The sequence below is a fragment of the Belonocnema kinseyi genome, chromosome 10 (assembly GCF_010883055.1).
Source record: "Belonocnema kinseyi isolate 2016_QV_RU_SX_M_011 chromosome 10, B_treatae_v1, whole genome shotgun sequence".
NCBI lineage: Eukaryota > Metazoa > Arthropoda > Insecta > Hymenoptera > Cynipidae > Belonocnema > Belonocnema kinseyi.
In genome coordinates, this window is record NC_046666.1 from 93,205,939 (window position 1) to 93,212,199 (window position 6,261).

The 6,261-nt window shown below is 33.0% G+C and overlaps 1 protein-coding gene across 2 annotated transcripts in view; it reads right to left on the reverse strand.

The window, feature by feature from the left end:
• LOC117181895 overlaps positions 1-6,261 on the reverse strand; it is a 10,751-nt gene that overhangs the window by 3,656 nt on the left and 834 nt on the right. The window lies entirely within an intron of this gene.

A 6,261-nucleotide genomic window follows, 5' to 3' on the forward strand; every position in this document is an offset into this window, starting at 1 on the left:
TGTCTGTTATGGAGACAGCTCTGTATACAAGGGAGTTGATGACCGATTGTTTTTGAGATGGATGATGGTGGGAGGAGGCATGTAAGTATCTGTTTGTATGCGAGGGTTTTCTGTAAACTTCATGTCCTAATGTGTTATCAGATTTTTTGTAAACTAATAAGTCCAAGAAAGGCAATTTTCAATTTTGTTCTATTTCCATGGTGAACTGGGTATCAGGATGTAATTGATTGATAAAATCGAAAAACTTATTTAGTTCATCTCGTCCATGTCGCCAGATGACAAATGTGTCATCAACGTAACGGAACCAGAATTCTGGTTAAAGTTTGGCTTGGTTAAAGATTTTAGTTTCTAGATGTTCCATAAAGACATTGGCTATTACAGGTGAGATTGGGGATCCCATTGCTGCCCCTGAGGTTTGTTCGTAGAATTGGTTATTGAACGAGAAGTAAGTATTACTGAGACAGTGTTCTATCAAAGGTACAAGCTCGGAAGGGAAGTTTGTGAAAGATTTAATAATATTAATTGTATCCGAGATTGGTACTTTCGTAAAAAGAGATACTATGTCGAAACTCACTATGATGTCTTGGGGTTGAATGTGAATCTTTTGTATCTTTTTAATCAAGTCAAATGAGTTTTGGACGTGAGTGATGGAGTTTCCTGTAAAAGGATTTAGTTTTGCAGCGAGGAAACGTGCTAGGTTGTAAGTTGGTGAGTTTATTGCGCTGACGATCGGTCTAAGTGGAATGTTTTCTTTGAAAATTATTTGAAAAGTCCATTATTAATTACTTAAAAAAGACGACGGAAACGTAAAACTCAGAAGTTTTTTTTTGTAAAAAATCAGAAGTTTTGTGGTTCGATTCCCAATGGAGTGAAGATGGAGTAGCATCTTTTTTACAAGAAATAATTTTAATTTAAAAATGTATTTTTTTTATTTGTGTGTAATATTTGGGTCACTGCAGGGGGTGGGGGGTTGAAAATAGAAGTTATTAGTATGGTTTTATTCACATGCCTGTTTAATGTCTAATTGTATCATACTCAAATTACTTATAATTCAATCGCAACTAAGACTCTGTATGCCCTAATAGGTCCCCAAGATTACTCTCTTTCAAAAGGTTAAAAAAGGCCCCTGATAACGAATATCTTGGGTTAGTTTTCGAAATTCGAGTCCATTTTTGTTTAAAACTATTTTGCGTCTTGCATTTATTTCATACGATGAACCGTTTGGAATGTACAGCGTTATAAACAAATTATTTTTATCAAAATTGCCATATTTGCAATTTGTTACGGCAGAAACGCACGACGAGCCATTATTTGACTCACGACCTGATAAACAATGTATTTCTTATGAATATACGCTCTTCTAAAAACCAGAATTTGCAAGTTATTAGCAACTAATTTTTTTATATCCTTAATTTTACCATAAACAATATAATTTTCTTGGGTAAAATTTTCGATATCTGCGCCTTATTGTTCATAACTATTGTTATTAACAAAAACGCTCAATTAAGAAAATCGATTTTTTCTTGATTTTTTATGGCACGAAGTAAAACTTTTCTCTCATGCGATATTTTCTCGTACGATGAGCCATTATTTATACATGGCCTTATAAACAATGTATTTTTTATAAATATACGCTTGCTTAAAAGCCATAATTTTCAATTTATTAGTAATGACCTTTTTTTAATGTTTAAATTTACCGTAAACAATATAATTATCTGGTGTAAAAAATGAATAAAAAATCGGCTTTCTTCACTGAGCATTTTTGTTAATAACAATAGATAAAAACAATGAGGGACATACATCAAAATGCTATCCGAAGTCATGATATGTTTCACGGTAAAATGAACAATATAAAAAAAAGTCATCACTAACAACTTGAAAATGGTGGCTTTTAAGGAAGCGTATATTTATAAAAAACACATTGTTTATAACGCCGTGAATAAAATAATGTCTCGCGGTTTGAGAGAGTATCACGGGAGTGAAAACTTTAATCATGTGTCAAGGATTGATGAAAAAGAAATTAAGTAAATTCTCGTTGTTGAGAGTCATTATTTATATCAATTGTTATAAACAATTTACCAAAAAAATTATGAACAACAACTTATGTTATTAATGCTAGACAAAGGTTTCGCAACAATTTGAAGCAATATTATGACACTAGTTGATCTGGATGATTTTTTGTTAATAAATGAAGAGTATAAGCGATTTCCGCAGGAAAATAGCAACTGAATAACAACAATTTAAGGAAAAAAATTTTTAATTGATCGGAAGATTTCTTTTTCCTCTTAAGAGATCTGTCGTCGATATTATCCCCGACATTATCCAAAATGAACTTTATATGGGTGCATTATTTTCGTTTTAATTTGTTCAAATTTGTACAACCAACTTCAACCCCTAAAAACTAACCCCTGTGAGAAAAACACCATTACGGGACCAGCGAAACGTTTCGCTGGCCCCGACATTATCCAAAATAAACTTTATATGGGTGCATTATTTTCGGCTTAATTTGTTCAAATTTGTGCAACCAAATTCAACCGCTAGAAACTAGTCCCTGTTGAGCAAACGTTATATCAGATCCAGCGCAACGTACGGCTAGTCCCGACATTATCCAAAATCAACTTTACATGGGTGCATTATTTTCGTCATAATCTGTTCAAATTTGTACAACCAACTTCAACCCCTGAAAACTACCCCCTGTGAGAAAAACATCATGGCGGGGCCAGCAAAACATTTCGCTGGCCCCGACATTGTCCAAAATCAACCTTATATGGGTGCATTATTTTCGTCTTAATTTGTTTAAATTTGTGCAATCAACTTCAAACCCTAGAAACTACCCCCTGTTGAACAAACGGCATATCAGATACAGAGCAACGTACCGCTAGTCCCGACGGTATCCAAAATGAACTTTATATCAGTGCATTATTTTCGTCTTAATTTGTTCAAATTTGCACAAGAAACTTCAACCCCTAAAAACAACCCCCGATTCAACAAACATCATAGGGGTTGAAGTTCGTTGCACAAACTTGAACGAATTAAAACGAAAATAATACACCCATATAAAGTTGATTTTGGATAATTTCGGGACTAGCGGTACGTTGCGCTGGATCCGATATGATGTTTGCTCAACAGAGGGTTGTTTTTTAGGGGTTGAAGTTTGTTGCACAAATTTGAACGAATCAAGACGAAAATAATACATCCATTTAAAGTTAATTTTGGATAATGTCGGAGCCAGCGAAACGTTTCTCTGGCCCCGATATGGTGTTTTCTGCACAGGGGGTAGTTTTTAGGGGTTCAAATTGGTTGCATAAATTTGAACAAATTCAAACGAAAATAATGCACCCGTATAAAGTTGATTTTGGATAATGTCGGGACTAGCGGTACGTTTCACTGGATCTGATATGACGTTTGCTCAGCAGGGGCTAGGTTCTAGAGGTTGAATTTGGTTGCACAAATTTGAACAAATTAAGCCGATAATAATGCACCCATATAAAGTTGATTTTAGATGTGTCGGGGCTAGCAAAACGTTTCGCTGGCCCGCCAGTGTTTTCCTGAGAAATCAGGTATTTCCGGTGATACACAAATTCTTATTTTGGTTGTACAAATTTTAACAAATTCTACACTAAATATTTGGCCGAAAAAAAGTTAAATTTGCGTGGGTGGTGGGGCCAGCGAAATGATCCTAACTTACCAGTTTCTTCTAGCTCATCACTTGTTTCACTGTCTGAACTTAAGGGAATCGCCCTTCTGGAATTTACCAACTTTAAGTGCTTTATGAGAAATATATCGAGATAGATAATCAAAAAAAATTTGTATCATTCGAAAGAGCGAAAACAATTAGGTAAAATCGAAATAACTATATGTAAAGGTAAAAGAAATGTCAACTCCTAAGCCGAAGTGTTAGTGAATTGAGGACAAAGAAGGTTTGACTATGAGTTGCGATAAAAATGCAATATCCGAATAAAAAATGGAAAAAAAATCATTCTTCTGAGATATTAGCTGCCCGAAAACGGGTAAATTAAATTTGATGCAAAAAGGTTAGACAATTTCAAGATAATGTAACGAGCAGTTTGAGCTTAAAATTTCTTGGTTTTTCAAAATCGGCGGTCGATAGCGATTAAAAAGCAAGCTTTTAATTTTTTCCTCAAGCTTTTAACTAAATTATAACTAATATTTCAAATACTTTCAAAAATTATTTGATCAAAAAATAATATTTCGTGAAAATTCTTTTATGAAAATGCGTATTTGATTTTTAAAGAATTGTTTAGGCAATAAACTTATTTTCAAGGAAAATATTGGTTATCCACTTCTGTAATGCAGCATATCAAATACTCTTTTGATTTAAAGTTCAAGAAAGGACAATGGTATTAGAAAAGCGAGAAATTTTTATAATTACTTTAACCACATGATTTTCTATGGATAAAATTGTAATAAAAGGTTTTTACTTTCTTAGCACCATTTATTTCTGTAATATAAGAATCAATTTAGAAAATTCCATTAAATTCATATGAATTGAAGCTGAATAACTAAAGCACGGTAAATTAGAAATAATTTAAGTGAACGGAACAAATTGTTTAAATTAAAGAGAATTCCATTACACTGAAATAAAGATGAGTGAGTAGAAATCTGATCAAGTCTACAAGAAAGGACCTCGTGGCAGCCCTTCATTACTAGACAGGTGTTCTTACTGAATTTTTAACAACTTCTATTTTTTGTTCACAAAATAAATTCACTTCATTTCCTGGTTTGCAAAACCATCACACACCCAAATTGTATTATTACCTCTTTCTACTTATCCGTAATTCTCTTTTCCTTAAAACTGGATGAAAAACTCAAATTTCTCTTGTTAGGATATTTTAAGCGCTTTTCACTCCTTTGCTTTGGGGCCATCCATATACCACGTGGGCAAGTTTTCACCACTTTTTGAACCCCCTCCCCCTCACGTGGGCAATCGTGGAATTTTGACAAATAACCCCGCGCCCTTAATCTGTCCACGCGGACGTATTTTATGAAAATATAGATATTATTGGTCTTCAAAGCAAAATATAGAACATTCGAGTATACCTCGAATATACCTTGTCTGATATAAGAATATTTTTCACAAATTTAGGGGAACAAGTATCTACGTGGATTCTAGCCGGACCCCCCGGTCCCCCTCGTGGACAAGCGTGGAATTTTGCCATATCCCCCTTCCCCCTGAACTGTCCACGTGGTATATGGATGGCCCCTTTGCAATATCAGAATCATTACCTAAAATTGAAATAGGACGGTAATATATACTTTGGGGGTTGTAAAAAACATTTTCTTTAAACAAATAAACTAATGAAATTAATTATTTTTTGACAAAGAAGTTCAAGTTTCAACCAAATAGTTTGATTTTGGACCACCAAAAATGGATTTTTAACCGAATAGCTCAATTTTGAAGTGGAAAAGGTGAATTTCAAGCATTTTTAGCCAGAAAGTTTATTAATGCACTATGTGGTTAAAAAGGCTAGAATTTCATCTTTTCCACTTAAAAATTGAGCTACTTGGTTAGAAATACATTTTTTTGATAAAAGTGTGGAATTATAGTTCATTAATGAACTTTCTGGTTAAAAACTGTTGAAATGCATCTTTTCCATTTGAAAATTGAGTTATTTGGTTAAAAAATAATTTTTTTATCAAACAGTGGAATTTTCTGTCGAAATTGTTGAATTTTGCACCAAAAATACTAATTTTAGACAAAAATTAATTATTAACAAATTATGGAATTTGCAAGTCAAACAGATAATATTCTGCAGTTTTTACCAGCAAGTTTTTTTTTAACCCAACAGTGCAATTTTCTTCCAAAATAGTGAATTTTTGACCCAAAAATATGAATTTTCGCAAAAAAATTAATTTTTACACGAATAATCGTATTTTTAAATCAAAAAGGTCATTTTTCTTTATCTTTACTTGGAAAGTTAATCTTCAACTGAACAAGTTACTTTGAACTCAGTACTTGCATTTGTAATGAAAATAATAGAAGTTTCAACATAGAAAAACGAGTTTCAATACAAGAGTTGAACTTTAAACTAAAAACGATCAATTTTTAATAGAAAGTAAAATGATTAAATTTAAATTCGAAAATTTTTTTCAGCAGCAAAAAGTACTTTTCATCAAAATCATGAAATTTACATTGAAAGAGATACCAGGTGTATACATATGAAACCGGTATTGCCATCTAGCGGCCAGTAGGCACACTTGTAGGCACTGTCGGAACTTACCATTTGTGCTAATTGGCGT